The sequence below is a fragment of the Pan paniscus genome, chromosome 12, assembly GCF_029289425.2.
Source record: "Pan paniscus chromosome 12, NHGRI_mPanPan1-v2.0_pri, whole genome shotgun sequence".
NCBI lineage: Eukaryota > Metazoa > Chordata > Mammalia > Primates > Hominidae > Pan > Pan paniscus.
In genome coordinates this window covers 124,851,161-124,869,163 of record NC_073261.2, presented here as the reverse complement: position 1 = coordinate 124,869,163, position 18,003 = coordinate 124,851,161, and the positions used below count along the sequence as shown (strand labels likewise).

The following is an 18,003-nucleotide window of genomic DNA, read 5'->3' as shown; positions in this document are numbered from 1 at the left end:
ACCAGCACCCACTCTCCACTAGCACCCGCTCCACCAGCACCCACTCTCCACCAGCACCCGCTCCACCAGCACCCACTCTCCACCAGCACCCGCTCCACCAGCACCCACTCTCCACCAGCGCCCACTCTCCACCAGCACCCACTCTCCACCAGCACCCACTCTCCACTAGCACCCGCTCCACCAGCACCCCCTCCACCAGCACCCGCTCCACCAGCACCCACTCTCCACCAGCACCTGCCGAACCACTAGGCTGAATAAAAGGAGGGCCACCTGCAGCATCCACTGGGGGAAGGCTAGTGCTGGTGGAGGCTCTCTGGCGGTGATGACGCCCCTAAACGGCCAGCTCCCACTGCATTTGGGAGCCACGAACCAAATCCTCACTCAGGTCTGTGGAGATCTCAGCTCCCTGTAAATAGGGGCCTGCACTTGCAACTGCTCTCTCAGGAGGCAGGAGGGTGACCCAGGAGGCCCTCCTCATCCCAAGCTCTGCTTCACGCAACCAGCGGCTCCCACCTCAGCTTCCCAAGACACGATGTCAGGTGAACACAACTCTCAAGTAATCATCCAGTAAATTATTTTAAAATTCTTGTCAATGAAAATGTTGAGGAATATATATCGATCAAGATCAACGAGGGTAAAAAAAAGCCATTTTTTCTCTCCAATTAATATAGACTCAGAAAAGAAGGAACTGAGATAATACTAAAAGCATAGGACAGAAAGCTATTTACAAAGAAGACTGGGAAATAAATCAAAGTACTGACAAATTGAAAGGAAGAACTACATTATAATTTTTATTACGATTTTAGGTTTCTGAGTTTAATCAGCAAATGTAAAAATGCAGTCATAATATTTAAATATTAGGCTTCTCTGGGATTTAATGACAATATCATTTTCTTCTTAAGGTGATGTTTCACTTTTTTGTAATGCATCATGTCATAAAATAATCATAACACTAAACCTTGTCTTACTGGGTTCAACTTTTTATAATCAGCCTATAGAGAGACTGTGGAAGACAACTGTTTGGAGGGTCAAGTTGAAATGTCAGGAGCCTGGTTCATGTCAGATCACATAACCAACAAAATTCCAAACAGGCAGAAAGGGGAGAAGAGTGGAAATCTAAATTTGCTAAATTCCTCTTCTTCCCAGCAGCGAATCCCCAGGGACGGCCTGAAGTAGAGGAGGTCACACATGGCAGCCTTGTGGTGGAAAAGCGGCCAGCAGCAGAACTAAAACGAAAACGGTCGGATGAGACTCAGGCGGGGAAACCGTTATTCTTAGTTTTAGATTTCTTTTTTTTTTGTAGACGGAGTTTTGCTCTTGTTGCCCAGGCTGGAGTGCAGTGGTGCAATCTCGGCTCCCTGCAACCTCCGCCTCCCAGGTTCAAGCGATTCTCCTGCCTCAGCCTCCCGAGTAGCTGGGATTACAGGCATCCGCCACCAGGCCTGGCTGATTTTTTGTATTTTTAGTAGAGATGAGGTTCACCATGGTGGCCAGGCTGGTCTCGAACTCCTGCTCTCGGGTGATCCACCCGCCTTGGCCTCCCAAAGTGCTGGGACTACAGGCGTGAGCCACTGTGTCCGGCCGTTTTGGAGTATGTTGTATATTTTTTCTTAAAAAGAATACTCCTTTAATTAAAAGTAAATGAATGAGTCACACAGGTGGCCCCTGGTTCCTAGACCTGGTGATCTTGGGGCCCGAGTCCCCAAGCCGCTGCACGAGGCCCCTGCCACCCTCCCACCTCTCTCGCGTCACAAGCAGGGCCCTCAGGATTCAGACACGCTCCCCAGCGCCTTGCAGAGCGAGATCTAAAGCAACTCTAATTTTCTGCACCAACGATCAATTACCGCAGAAGAAAGAAGGCTGAGCCTCTCCCTGCTACAGTTTTGTGCTGTGGTAACTCAGCCTGGCCTCCGGGCTTCCATCCCTGCGAAAAGAAGCAGGTGGATCTGACAGGAGGCACCCGGGAAATCTGCGGCTCAGAGGTCTTCCTGCCTCCAGTCCAGAGCAAAATCCCCACCTGGAAAACCCATTCCAGACTCCTGCGGGTGACTGCAGGCTGGGGAGGAGTAGAAGGGGCACCTGCCTCTGATAGGAGAGCCCTGGGGGCCGCATCTCCCCACTGGCCGCTCCAGCACCAGAGGCTGTCTCCCTCATAGCCCAGGGTGGCCGCATAGGGGCTGTACCTCCAAATGGACCCCGGGTGGGCGGGAGCCTCGGTCCCCCCGAATGCTTGTGTGCTCCTGGTCCTTGCAGCCGCTGCAGTGCCTCCGGAGCATGGGGGCACAGACTGAGGGGCGCACCTGAGGCCCCGGGCCCCCGAGAGGTAAGAGGTGGGCAGCCAGGCGACCCCAATGCAGCCTGCTGCGAGCACTGCATCTCCCCGTAAGTGTCCTGGGGTGTTCATTGACCCCATTTTTTTTGGTATTGCTTAAAAAGAGACATGAGAAGAGAACTTAAGAGTGCCTCAGCAGGCGGGAAGGAGCTCCCAGAGCCAGGAAGGCACAGGCTCCCAGGCTCTCCTGTGCGGGCTGGGCACGTGGGTCGCAAGGGACAGCGAAGTTTCATGTCACCCTGAAACATGGCCCAGCCTGGGCAACCTACGATAATATTGGCACTGGCGGCTTTGGAAATGGCCTTTGGATAAACAGCTTCAAGAAAGTGCATCCGTCACCTCTGGTGACTTCCCCGCCACAACACCCATCCACATCCAGGATACTGTTTTCTTCAACGACCTCATTTATCACTCTTACATCTGCACTTGATGACTATGGATTTACACGTCACACCCACAGCACCCTTGCGTAGGTAGTTGAGGGGTCAATCCCAGCCCAGGTCAAGCCCTCCAAAACCCCAGGAGCCACTCTTGGGAAGGTTCCCCTGTCCCCCGATGGTCCTGCACCCTGGCCCACTCGCTCCCATGCCTTTGAGAGGAGATCAGGTCTTGCCTCTGCCAAGAAGATGGGGCTACTGTGGGAGCAGGGACCCTGCCAGTTACACTTCCTAGAACTTCCAACCCCTTCCTCATCACCACCAATCCTCGCCCAGCAATGACCGCGGGTCCATGCTCAGGGAAATGCCCCTCCCACAGCAGGCCCAGTGCGCGCGTTCCCTAAAAGGCCAGGTGGGGACATCTTTGCTTGAGGTGCAGATCCTGGCCTTGCAGCTCCTGAATTCTGTCTCTGCAGCAGGAATGCGGCCACAGAAGAGGCGACCCGGTGGCTGTGGCCAAGCTCCGATAAGCTTTTATTTATGGTGCTGAAATTCCAATTTCATAAAATGTCCACAGCATGAAATATTTACTCTTCTTTTGATTTTTTTCAGACATTTAGAAATGCAAAGTGCATAGCTCTTGGGCCGGACAAACCAGTCCTGGGTCAGATGGGGGCCTTGGCCAAGGGCACAGGAAGTAGGGGGTCCCTCTCCAGGCTCTGGGAGCCTGGCCTGGCGCCCTGTCTTGCTCACCCTGTCCCAGATTAACCTATGTCTAGCATTTATCTTTTGGGAGCATCAGGTTTTAGGCCACATATGAACACGCCACCCATTAATACAAAGCCCCTCCCCCCATCCCCGGCTTACAAATAAACAATACAAATCTGTTTGTTCATGCATATACAGCTTACTCTTTGGGAAAAATAATCCAAAACTTCTTCCATGGGTGTTAAAAAATAAAATCAGTATTTTTCCTGCCTTCCAGTCAGAAAAACTTGGCCAGTTTTGCGTTCCTGAAAACTTCTTCCAAGGCCATTTCATTCTGCCCCAAAAAGACCCTGCCTGCTCCGGGGTTAAGGGCAAGGACAGTGGGGTCATGAGAGGGGAAAGAGCCGACGGTCATCTGCTAAAGAACCAGGCACGTGAAACAACTGCAGGAACTCCACATTTCCCGCTAAGTATGTCCGGGAAAACACTGCAGGCCGTCATCTGTCTAATTAGAAACAGCCACAAAAACAGCGACGGAGCGGGAGCCAATTCCCAGCAGAATCATGCAAATGAAATCCCAGATGAAGAGAAGTGGGAACTCAACTCAGCTTCTGCTGAGAAACTGTAAACGCCTTCCTGTTATGAAAACAGGACACAGGTGCAAATAAGGGGCTGTATCTTCTAACTCAAGGAACACGCCACGGTGCCGGGCGGGTGTCGTCCCCAGCATCCCAGAAGCACCACAGCAAGTCAGCCACAGGTTGGCTGGCTCTCTGGTGGAGCCTGGTCTCCAGCCCTGGCTTGCAGCAGCCGAACAAGCTGCAGATGGAAACAGCCAGGGAAATGCAGAGTGGACCACTTTCCAGGCTCTGAGCACAGAGACCAGAGCAGCAGGTAACTCATGGAAAGGCCTCACCTCCCTGCCCAGCCCAACCTCTGCAGGATGAATATCTTCCATACTCAGGGTTAAGGTACTTGCCTGGGAAAACCAAAATGTGTGCGTATGACACAGACATAGTTTTTTCCAGCAAACAATACAGCCCTCACCCAGCTGCCCAATGTGTGCGTATGACACAGACATAGTTTTTTCCAGGCAAACAATATAGCCCTCACCCAGCTGCTCCAAGCAAGTGTTGGTCTTTTCTAATTTGACGGCAGGTGGTGGAGTGTTGGCCAAAGACAAGGCAACAGGCAGGCCTGGGGTAGAGTCCACCTGTGCCACCTGACTGGCTGTGGCTTCCTGGACAGATGCCTGGGCCTCTCTGAGCCTCAGTGTACGTATCTATAAAACCAGGGTGGTGGGCCGGGCACAGTGGCTGATGCCTGTAATCCCAGCACTTTGGCAGGCTGAGGAGGGTGGATCACCTGAGGTCAGGAGTTTGAAACCAGCCTGACCAATATGGTGAAACCCCATCTCTTATAAAAATACAAAAATTAGCTGGGCATGGTGGTACATACCTGTAATCCCAGCTACTTGGGAGGCTGAGGCAGAAGAATCACTTGAACCCGGGAGGTGGAGGTTGCGGTGAGCCGAGACCATGCCACTGCACTCCAGCCTGGGCAACAGAGTGAGACTCCATCTCAGGAAAAAAAAAAAAAAAAACAAAAAACCAGGGTGGCAACATCGCCTGCCTCCCAGGACTGCGGCAAGGACTGGATATAAGAGGTGTACAGTGGGAAGCTGGTGGTTAAGGAGGACTAGCGTGGGAGGTGGCGGGCAGGCTGGGCACAGGGACACCCTCTACCTGGGGCAAGGGGTTGGCATGGAGGCCCAGTGTGCAGCATCCTCCTCGGAAAGAGACGGGCACCTGCAATCACATGGTGGGGCCCACAGTGAGGTCCTGTCTGGGGCCTTATGCCCTGGTGGTACCTCTCACGCCCTCCCAGCCCCTTCTCCATCAGTACAGGGGTAACCGCTCCAGACACCCCTGTTTGACCCCAAGGACAAACATGAGGGGCTGGAAAATGATGAAAGGAAGCCCAGTTCCACTCCTTCATTTCACACCACATGGACAGGTTGAGATAAGTGGGTCCCTGTGCCTAAAGTCACACAGCCCAACAGGGGCAGAAAAAGAAGGCGTCATTAGCCTTGCCCCCATCCAGCCCCATGTCCCCAAAACCCTGCTCTCTGACCCACTCTCAACAGCCCCTTGGTAAGCATGATCTCTGCTGCGCTCAACACTCCCCATTTTTAACTTGGCTAAGGTCTGTATACTGATGGGAAGACAAATCTGATGTAACACAGCCATCGATCTTAAAATGCTAAGGCCTCCCCAAATCTGACGTCTAGAAACGCTGGCCATGAGAAAGCTCCCTCACTATCCTCTTGGCTGAGGCCACTCCTGAGAAAAAAAGCCTGCTTGGCTGGTGAATTCTTGGCCTTCCCCTAACAATAGATTAATGCCTAAACTGGCTGGTGGAAAGTCTGACAGGAACAGAGATTCCGCAGCTGTCTGTCCACTATTCAAGGCCTCTTTGTTCTCGGTTCTGCGGATCAGTCCAAATGCCTCTCGCCCAGGGCTATCTGATTCAACTGGGCTCAGCAGCTTTTCCTGACTGGTAACCACACAACCAGGAAACAATGGGTCCACACACAAACGGAAAAGACTTCACACACCCCTGAATCTTTGTAAACTCCTATTGACAAAAGAAAAACTTGCAACAATAGACTCACCTAATTTACCTAATAGATGAAAAGAATCAGGTCACCAAATTGTTGATGCGGGAAACTTATTTATAGAAGGTCTTCTAATAAATGCAGACAGAATCACAAAATAGCTGATCCTGAGCCTGGAACCACATGGACTACTCTACTGACCTGCAGCACAGACATCCTCTACTAACCTACCCTACTAACCTACTCCACTAACCGACCACCCAAAGCTACTCTACTAACCAACTACCCAACCACTCTACTAACCTACTCTGCTAAGCAAACACCCAAAGCTATTCTACTAACCAACTACCCAAACCTGCTCTACCCACTAACTGACCACCCAAAGCTATTCTACTAACCAACTACCCAAACCTGCTCTACTAACCTACTCTGCTAAGCGACCACCCAAAGCTCTTCTGCTAACCAACTACCCAAACCTGCTCTACCCACTAACCAACCACCCAAAGCTATTCTACTAACCAACTACCCAAACCTGCTCTACCCACTAACTGACCACCCAAAGCTACTCTACTAACCAACTACCCAAACCTCCTCTACCCACTAACTGACCACCCAAAGCTACTCTACTAACCAACTACCCAAACCTGCTCTACTAACCTACTCTGCTAAGCGACCACCCAAAGCTATTCTGCTAACCAACTACCCAAACCTGCTCTACCCACTAACCAACCACCCAAAGCTATTCTACTAACCAACTACCCAAACCTGCTCTACTAACCTACTCCACTAACCGACCACCCAAAGCTACTCTACTAACCAACTACCCAACCACTCTACTAACCTACTCTGCTAACCGACCACCCAAAGCTACTCTACTAACCTACTTCACTAACCTACTATGCAAACCTACTCTACTCACCTATTCCACTAACCTACCACCCAACTCTACTAACCTACTCCACTAACCTAAAACTCAAACCTACTCCACTAATCTACCACCCAAAGCTACTCTATTAACCTACTCTACTAACTTACCACCCAAACCTACTCTATTAACCTATGTCACTAACCTACCACCTAAACTTACTCTACTAACCTACTCTAACTTACCACCCAAACCTACTCTTTTAACCTACTCCACTAACCTACCACTCAAACCTACTCCATTAACCTACTACCCGAAGCTACTCTACTAACTTACTCCACTGACCTACCACCCAAACCTACTTTATTAACCTATGCCACTAACTTACCACCCTAACCTACTCTTTTAACCTACTCCACTAACCTACCACCCAAACCTGCCACAGGGCAGCACACACGGGGTGACACAGAGCAGCAAACACGGGGTGACGCGGGCAGGGCGTGTGTGGTCCCTTTACGGCTGCTGGATCTCCAGGCCTTTCTAGGCATCCTTTCTCTGGTGATGTCCAGTCCTCTGGTTGAGCCTGGTCTCCAGCTCTGGCCTGCCACAGCCAAACAGGCTGAGGAAGAAATGGCCAGGGCAGGGCAAGGCAGAGCGGGCAGCTCCCAGCACCTGCCACCGCGTGTGGCCCACGGCAACCTGCCACAACTCCAGCCCAAAGAGGGGTTCTTATGGCCGTGGAGGAAGCCCAGCCCCAAAGACCATACCTCGCAGATGGCATGTGAGGGGCACACCCAGGACACGCTGACAGCCACGCAAGGTCCCTGCAAAGGCAAACACCGGGCACAGCAGCTGAGCTGAGATGCCAGGGGCCAGGGGCTGGCTGCACTGGCACAGTCATGGCTCCTTAGACGAGTGAGCCAGCCTGGGGCCCTACGGCCATGCCTCCCACCTGAGTTACTCGGAAGGGGGCTTGCTCCACACCTTCTCACACCACCTGCTCCCCATGTGGGAACGGAGCCAGCGGAGGCAGCCGCCCACCTTCACCCCTCAGCCACAGCCTGGCAGTCCCCTAAGAGGACACCCCATGGAGAAAGGCCCTCCCCAGGCAGCAGCCGGCAGCACCCAACCCAGCCAGGCTCTGTCCCAGGCCCTCCTGGGTGAGGCCCCTGAGTCTGTGCCCCTGCTCAGGGTCCTCTCCCCAGCACGAATCCTTACATAAACCACACAAAGCCTGTGTGCCTTGAGGGTACATGGAACCTAAGAGGGGACACTGGCCTTGCAGGAGGCATCAAACTCCTCGCCGGTCCCCGCCGACCTGCCTGCTTGGCTCCCTAGCACCCCTGTGCCTCTAACAGTGGCCTCCAGGGCCTCTCTGGATTCTCACCACAGCCCTCCAGTTTCAGCCCCCATGGCCAGCTGTTAATCCCTGAACATTTTCAAGTTCAAGTTCTCAGGAGACAGCACTGGCTGGGCTAAGCCTGACCATCAGTGACTAGCACATGGACCACTGTCCTGGGTCAGGCGCCCACCCGGTTCCAACCAGCTGCGGTCCAGGAGGACCAGGTCATGTGACACACATCGTGAACACTGGATTGGTCAGGGTTCTCCAGAGAAATGGAGACCACAGGATGTGTGTACATGCGTGCATTGTGTGTGTGTGTGTGTGTGTGTGAAAGAGAGAGAGGGAGGGAGATTCAGAGAGAGAGGGAGGGATGCAGAGAGAGAGGGAGGGATGCAGAGAGAGAGGGAGGGAGGGATGCAGAGAGGGGGATGCACGCACAGAGAGAGGGAGGGATGCAGAAAGAGAGAGGGAGGGAGGGATGCAGAGAGGGGGATGCACAGAGAGAGGGAGGGATGCAGAGAGAGAGAGGGAGGGAGGGATGCAAAGAGAGGGATGCACAGAGAGGGAGGGATGCAGAGAGAGAGGGAGGAGAGGGATGCAGAGAGAGATGCACAGAGAGAGGGAGGGATGCAGAGAGAGAGAGAGGGAGGGAGGGATGCAGAGAGAGAGAGAGAGGGAGGGGAGGGATGTAGAGAGAGAGAGGGAGGGAGGGATGCAGAGAGAGAGAGAGGGAGGGAGGGATGCAGAGAGAGAGAGATGCACAGAGAGAGGGAGGGATGCAGAGAGATGGAGGGATGCAGAGAGAGGGAGGGATGCAGAGAGAGAGGGAGGGGAGGGATGCAGAGAGAGAGATGCAGAGAGAGAGGGAGGGATGCAGAGAGAGGGAGGGATGCAGAGAGAGAGGTGGGGTTGAAGGTGAGGAGAGAGGCAGAAGGGAGGTGTATTTTAAGGAGCTGGCTGAGATGGTGGTGGCTTGGCAAGTCCAGAGTCTGCAGGGGGTGCCTCGCTCCACGCCTTCTCACACCACCTGCTCCAGACCAGAGCCTGAGGAGGCAGCCGACCACCTTTGCCTCTCAGATACAGCTCTCTCTGCATCTCTTTCTCTCTCTCTGCATCTCTTTCTCTCTCTCTGCATCTCTTTCTCTCTCTCTGCATCTCTTTCTCTCTCTCTCTGCATCTCTTTTCTCTCTCTCTCTCTCTCTCACACACACACACACACACACATACACACATCCTGTGGTTTCCATTTCTCTGGAGAACCCTGACCAACCCAGTGTTCGCAATGTGTGTCACATGACCTGGTCCTCCTGGACCGCAGCTGGTTGGACCTGGGTGGGCGCCTGATCCAGGACAGCAGTCCTCATGCTGGCCGCTTACTGATGCTACAGCCCCGGGGAAGCATGGTAGCTGCAGCTCCGGTCCAAAAGCCGCCTCTGCTGGTGGAATTCCCTCCTGCTCTGGGGAGGTCAGCCTTTATTCCGTTAAGGCCTTCAACTAACTGGACGAGGTCCACCCACACCACAGAGGACAGTCGGCTCTACTCAAAGTCTCCAGATTTAAATGTTACTGTCCTCTAAAAACCCCTTCACAGAAACATCCAGAATAATGTCTCAGCACATATCTGGGTGCAGTGGCCCAGCCAAGTCGACATAAAATTCAGCATCACAGGCAGGCAGGCAGCGTGGCTGAGGACGGGGCTCCTTCACTTAGAAGGTGCAAATGTGGCAGGCAGCTGAGATGAAGCCAACTTAGGAGAAGTGTCAGAATTCAAACAACTGAACGGGAATAGTTTAAACAACGGTGCGGGTTAATTGAGGTGGTTCCTGTTCAGAAAGACCCAGTGTGCTCTTTGAGTTGAGCAAAATAAATGGATGAATCATGTTAATCCCACTGGGCATTCATCCAGGATTCAGCCAACCAGCAGGCAGGAAGCCCCTCTTCACAAACCAAGCCCAGGAAGTAACTGACTCCAGGCTCTAGTGAAACAGATTGAGTTTTGCTTGTTGCTTTTCTAAAAGCCTCAAATTGGCCGGGTGTGGTGGCTCACGCCTGTAATCCCAGCACTTTGGGAGGCCGAGGCGGGCGGATCACGAGGTCAGGAGATCAAGACCATACTGGCTAACACAGTGAAACCCCGTCTCTACTAAAAATTAGCCGGGCTTGGTGGCGAGCGCCTGTAGTCCCAGCTACTTGGGAGACTGAGGCAGGAGAATGGCGTGAACCCAGGAGGTGGAGCTTGCAGTGCCACTGCACTCTAGCCTGGGAGACAGAGAGAGACTCCGTCTCAAAATAAATAAATAAATAAATAAATAAAAGCCTCAAATCAGGCTGTGCTTTAATGACCTCCACTGAGGAAATGAATCATAAAATGGAATCAAGAAATATTTATACCAAATAGTTACTAAGAGACTCAAAGGGGATCTAACCTAGGGGAATTCCCACATACACATCACTTGTTAGGAAGGCGAGAAAGGCAAGCCAAGCTGATGAGTGAATGAGGAAACGCTTTTTAAAGTGCTAAATAAGACAGTTTTATAAATGAGAAAATACCACAGGACAGAGTTATGCGAGAAATAATGAACCCGAGAGGTGTTGACAATGGATGGGCTGAAGATGAACTATCAGGAAGTTTCTGAGCGAGCGGACACAAAATAGAACATGTAAGAAGAATAAAATTAAGCCAAAGCAGTCCCTCTTGAAAGCTCTCCACGTGGACGTCTTCACTTTACCTCAGGTTATTCCGGTCAGCAGCCAGCATGGCCGTTCCCTCACCCCAGGACTGTGATGCTGACGCAGTCTCCTCTCTCGGCACTGAGTCCTCAGAGTCCTGGTGGCTTGGCAGTCCCTCTCCCATGAGAAATTGAGAACAGGAGAATCTCAACGCAGAATCCATTGCGTGCAATGCATGGGTTATCCCAGCATCCAGATTCTAGCTGGCTGTGATCCTCAGAAGAACTGGAACATATTCACCCAAATCATTTTCTTTGGAGCTTTATTTTCTCAATAACCAGTTGAAAAAGACTGCTAGACACAGAACTCTGAGGAACTTCCCAGCAAAGGAGGCTTCTCTAACCTCCCCTCAAAAAATATAAGAAAGTTGTATTTTAAAATCAGTGCATTCTGAACTTAGGAGAAAAGAGGTGTGCGTCTACAGGTGGGGCTCCTTCCACAGCTATCTCCTTCTCTATAACCCTCTAGCTAGGCTTCCAACACTATTCTTAAAATATGGGAGGGGGTACGAGGAAGCAGGGACAGGGCTGTGGCTCCAGGGGCACAGTGTTGCAGGGCACAGTGTGCCTCACAGCCTGACCCCTTCTGGACCACAAGCACCTGACAGCCTGCTGCTGTCACCACTGTGGGACACTTCACAGTGATTCCAGTAGTGAGGGATGGATGGATGGGTGAATGGGTGGGTAGCTAGATGGAGAGATGTATGTGTGGATGGATGGATGCACGCATCATGGATGGATAGATAGGTGGGTGATTATGGATGAATGGACAGATGGATGGACTAATGAATGGACAGATGAATGAATGGATTAATGGATGGATGGATGAATAGATGGATGAGTGGTTATGGATGAATGGACAGATGGACTAATGAATGGATACATTGATGGATGGCTGACTGGAAAATGGATGAGTAGTTATGGATGAATGGACAGATGGATGAATGAATTAATGAATGGAAGAAAGAATGGATGAGTGGTTATGAATCAATGAACAGATAGATGGACTAATGAATGGAAAGGTGAATGAATGAATGCATTAATGGATGGATAGCTGGAGGGATGGATGATGAATAAATGGATGTGTGGTTATGGATGAATGGAAAGATGGATAAACTAATGAATGAATAGATGAATGAATGTATTAATGGGTGGGTGGATGACTGGATAAATAGATGGATGAGTGGTTATGGATGAATGGACAGATGAACTAATAAATGGGCAGATGGATGAATGAGTAAATTAATGGATAGATAGAAGAATAGATGGTTGAGTTGTTATGGATGAATAGACAGATGGATGGACTAATGAACGGATGGATGGATGGATTAATGGATGGATAAATGGATAGGTGGTTATGGATGGACAGACAGATGGACTAATAAATGAATAGATGGATGAATGAATGGATTAATGGATGGATGGATGGATGGATGAATGGATGGATGAAAGGGGGGTTATGGATGGATGGGTAAACGTGAATGGATAGGGTGACATGGGCACTGATCCAGGAAAATTATACAATGAAAAAAACATGCACAAGAAAACAAATGTTCAAGACTAACATCAGCCGCCTGTTGCCATGCCAATACAAACATCTCACATGTTTGAGTAAGTTACAATCATGAGTAACTGTATCTGCTTTAATTGATATTTTAAAAGTTAAAAGTGTTGCTCTGCTGGTTATAGATTTTTAGAAATATTTGCTTCATGCCAGGATGCAACAAGTTTCATCTTATTCCCAAAAGGAAGCTTGGCTATGACTAGGAAAAGGAGCATAAATTTAATGACAAGGACTTCAGATAAACTGCAGCCTTTGTTTTCCACTGCTGAAACACACAGACACTGTCGCATTTTGTCTCCAAAGCCATGTTTCTTTCCCACAACAATTCTCAGTGAAGAAATCTTCCTGCCTGAAAGTTGTTATAGTCTTATTTTTGTCCCCACAGAAAAATATTAATCTAAGAGTTTCAATCCGTGCTAAGTCAAAATTTTTCCATCTCTACCAACATCAGCCTTATATTTTATTTAAAGTAAGTCTGAATTTCCGTTTTTTTTTTTTTTGGTCAGAAAGCAATATTTAATAGAGACTTACACAGAAAATATCCTTTTTATAGTAGGTTCTTTTGACAAAACATGTAGAGTTGGTCACATCTCAGACTTTCTTGTGAAACTTGTGACCACTGAGGAGGTTAGATAAGCATCTTTATGAGTGTTTATCTATGCTGCAGTTTAAAGATCTTGCTGCAGAACACCTTGGTATGGAGGATCAAACATTGATCATCATGGTGGTTTTGCTTCAAGACGGCACCACTCTGCCATTCAACAGACTGCTCTCCTACAAAGAGACGACCCTTTCCTCATTGTGTATTCTTGGCACCCTTGTTGAAAGTTAGTTGATCATCTATGCCTGAGTTCATTTCTGGGCTCTGTATTCTGTTTGTTTGGCCAATTTGTCTGTTTTTATTCCAGTACTATAATGTTTTAATTATTATAACTTTGTAATATAATTTGAAATCAGGAAGTGTAATGCCTCATATTTTGTTCTCCTTTCTTAAGATTGCTTTGGCTGTTTGGGGTCATTTGTGGTTCCATGCAAATTTTATAGGATTGCTTTAATTCTGTTTCTGTGAAGAATGCTACTGGAATTGTAACAAGAATTGCATTGAATGGAAAGATCACTTTGGGTTGTGTAGATAGTTAAACAATATTAAGTCTTCTAATCCGTGAGCACAAGATAATGCTCCATCCATTTGTTTCTTCAGTCTTTTTCCGTCAATGTTTTATAGTTTTTAGCATTCAGTTATTGCATCTCCTTGGTTAATTTATTCCTAATTATTTTATCCTTTTTGACGCTATCATAACGGATTGTTTTCTTGATTCCCTTTTTGGATAATTTGCTGTTGGTTTAAAGAAATGCTACTGACTTTTGTATGTTGATTTTGTATCCTGCAACTTTACTAAATTTATTAGTTCTAATAGTTTTTAATGGAATCTTTAGGATTTTCTATATATAGGAATGAACAGAGGCAGGCAGCAAAAGCAAAAACAAGCAATGGGGAAAGGATTCCCTATTTAATAAATGGTGCTGGGAAAACTGGCTAGCCATATGTAGAAAGTGAAACTGGATCCCTTCCTTACACCTTATACAAAAATTAATTCAAGATGGATTAAAGACTTAAACGTTAGACCTAAAACCATAAAAACCCTAGAAGAAAACCTAGGCATTACCATTCAGGACATAGGCATGGGCAAGGACTTCATGTCTAAAACACCAAAAGCAATGGCAACAAAAGCCAAAATTGACAAATGGGATCTAATTAAACTAAAGAGCTTCTGCACAGCAAAAAAAAACTACCATCAGAGTGAACAGGCAACCCACAAAATGGGAGAAAATTTTTGCGACCTACTCATCTGACAAAGGGCTAATATCCAGAATCTACAATGAACTCAAACAAATTTACAAGAAAAAAACAAACAACCCCATCAAAAAGTGGGCAAAGGACATGAACAGACACTTCTCAAAAGAAGACATTTATGTAGCCAAAAAACACATGAAAAAATGTTCATCATCACTGGCCATCAGAGAAATGCAAATCAAAACCACAATGAGATACCACCTCACACCAGTTACAATGGTGATCATTAAAAAGTCAGGAAACAACAGGTGCTGGAGAGGATGTGGAGAAATAGGAAGAGTTTTACACTGTTGGTGGGACTGTAAACTAGTTCAACCATTGTGGAAGTCAGTGTGGCCATTCCTCAGGGATCTAGAACTAGAAATACCATTTGACCCAGCCATCCCATTACTGGGTATATACCCAAAGGACTATAAATCATGCTGCTATAAAGACACATACACACGTATGTTTATTGCGGCACTATTCACAATAGCAAAGTCTTGGAACCAACCCAAATGTCCAACAATGATAGACTGGATTAAGAAAATGTGGCACATATACACCATGGAATACTATGCAGCCATAAAAAATGATGAGTTCATGTCCTTTATAGGGACATGGATGAAATTGGAAATCATCATTCTCAGTAAACTATCGCAAGAACAAAAAACCAAACACCGCATATTCTCACTCATAGGTGGGAATTTAACAATGAGAACACATGGACACAGGAAGGGGAACATCACACTCTGGGGACTGTTGTGGGGTCGGGGGAGGGGGGAGGGATAGCTTTAGGAGATATACCTAATGCTAGATGACGAGTTAATGGGTGCAGCCCACCAGCATGGCACATGTATACATATGTAACTAACCTGCACATTATGCACATGTACCCTAAAACTTAAAGTATAATAATAATAAAATAAAAAAGAAAAATGTCTATTCAAGTCCTTTGCCCATTTTAGCAAGCTTGTTTGTTTTTTGTTTGTTTTACTGAGCTGTATGAGTTCCTTACATGTTTTAGATGCTAACCCCTTATCAGATAAATGGTTTGCAAATATTTATCTCCCAACCTATAGGGTGCCTTTTCATCTTGTTGATTATTTCCTTGGCTGTACAGAGCTTTTACTTTAATGTAGTCCCACTTGTTTATTTATTTTTGCTTTTGAATTTCCGTTTTTATTGTCCGTGATTCTTAGCAAAGACTTAACATAGATCTATGTGAGTATGACACTTTAGAAATCGAGAATTGCTTTTTAAAAAATAAAGACAGGGCTTTGGGAAGGGAAGGGCACACTCACGGATCATGTCCTGGACCCCCGGAAGGCAGAAAGTGTTGTCTCAAAAGGGAAAATCAGATGTTTCTTAAACGTATAGGTCTGGTCGGTTAGACAAAATTGCCATCCTCAAATGCAGTGAACACTCTGCTTCCTTGTAATTTCCTGTTTGCATCCAAGTATCTGCTTCAACTAAAGTCAGCACATCAAGTAACCGCTGACGCTGACCGAGCCCTGCGAGCACACACAGCCCACCCTCCACCCGGAGAACCGCCACGGCCCCGTCACAGCCATCCCGAGTCCCACGCAGCCCACCCTCCACCCGGAGAACCGCCACCGCCCCGTCACAGCCATCCCGAGTCCCACGCAGCCCACTCTCCACCCGGAGAACCGCCACGGCCCCGTCACAGCCATCCCGAGTCCCACGCAGCCCACTCTCCACCCGGAGAACCGCCACCGCCCCGTCACAGCCATCCCGAGTCCCTCCTGCTCCCTCCTCCTGAGCCTTGGACCAGCGGCTGCCCCTCCTTCAGACTTCTTTGGCCTCATATTTCAGTTTATCGCGCTTAAATGTGCAGGATTCCATGCAAGCCGTAAGGTAATAAGTAGCATCCATTGCGAGAGCATCTACTGTGCTTGGCTGTGTGCTAGGAGCTTTGCACGCACACCCTTCCTTCCACCTCAGGACCCCTACAGATGGGGAAGCCGAGGCTTCAAGGGGTGCGGTCACGTCCTCAAGGGAGCACATCCGGAAAGCACAGACCAGGGGACCCCAGCTCGAGGCTGGCACATGCCCTGCACCTGCTGCCAGCTCCACCACGCAGGTGCATTTCTCCTCAGCCCTCAGTTAGGCAGCCTTCCCATCCCTCTCAAGAACAGTCTCCACCGTGTCACACCGCAGGTCAGTGGAGTCCAACCCCCTGCCCACCAGACCCCCTGTGAGTCAATCGCCGAGAGCCAGCTGAGTTCATCTCCATCCCCAGCACCCGCCAGCAGGGCCTCCACGTGGCGTGTTCTTTCTGACTTCCTAATAGTATAATTAAATATAACAACTTTAGAGTTGATCTAGTCTGAAAGGCAAGATATTTTCTCCCCTAAAGAAGATTAGTTAGGAACTGCTAAACTGTTCACTGTCTTGTGCTATTCTGCACAAGACTGTCCTGTTCCTTTTTTTGTTCTCTCTTCTTTGAGACACGGTCTGGCTCTATTGCCCAGGCTTGAGTGCAGTGATGCAATCACAGCTCACTGCAGCCTTAACCTCCGAGGCTCAAGCAATCCTCCTGCCTCAGCCTCCAAGTGAGTAGCCAGGACTACAGGCGTATACCACCATGTCCGGCTAATTTTTGTATTTTTTGTGGAGACGGGTCTCGCCATTTTGCCCAGGCTGGTCTCTAAATCCCGAGCTCAAGAGATCTATCCGCCTCAGCCTCCCAAAGTGCTGGGATTACAAGCGTGAGCCACTGCACCCAGCCAACTGTCCTGTTCTCAACAACTAATGTAAACCCTGCAGCACAGATTCCAAGGCCGGTTTCGCTTGAGGCGGTCACACGGCAAGGGCACCTGCTGGCAGGGTCCCTGGGCCCTCGGCACAGAGCCTCTCTCTAGGAGCTACCAGCCGGAGAATACAGTCCCTCCGCATTATTTGCAGATTCCAAATTTGTGACTTCACCTCGAAAATCAGTACTTGGAGCCCCTCCGCCATTATCTGTGGACAGGCGCAGAATGGGGAAAAATCGGAGTCACCTGATACCCAGGTCCACAGCTGAGCTGGTAAAGCTGACAGCGGCCCTCTTGTTTCCACTCTCCTGCCGTAAACAGGGTCTTTTTCAAGGTCTATTTAGGGCCACGCATTTCACACTTTTTGTGCTTTTGTTGGTGATTTTGCCATTTAAAACGGCCCCAAAGCACAGTGTTGCCGTTCTGTCTGTGCTGCCCTCACAAGGAACAGGTGTGGTGAAGCTCCACTCAGCAATGGGGGACAGTGTTCCCGGCCACAGCTCGTTAACAATGTCAGTGAATCAACAATGTACAGAAACAAAGTGTCCTTCAACAGGAATGCACGCGAAACAGGAGGATTTGAAAAAACTTTTGTGGCCACAGATACAGCCCTGCGAGTCCTCTAGAAGCGAGACAGGCCAAGCACTCTTTTATTCAGCATTCCAGGGCTCTGCCGAACAGGGCCACCTTGGCTAACCAGGCTCCGCCCCGGGGAACAGCAGGCAGGGCGCTGGGCTGGCTGCTCTGTGAGCTCCTCCCAGTGCAGGGCCCGGTGTGACTATAAGTCTGGTAGGAACAGCTGACTGTGAGGCAGAGACCAAACAAGACACAGACAAGCCACGCGGTGCGAACTGT

The 18,003-nt window shown here is 49.1% G+C and overlaps 1 protein-coding gene across 2 annotated transcripts in view; it reads right to left on the bottom strand.

The window, feature by feature from the left end:
* PXDN (peroxidasin) overlaps positions 1 to 18,003 on the bottom strand; it is a 115,423-nt gene that overhangs the window by 81,742 nt on the left and 15,678 nt on the right. The gene's annotated exons all lie outside the window — the stretch shown is intronic.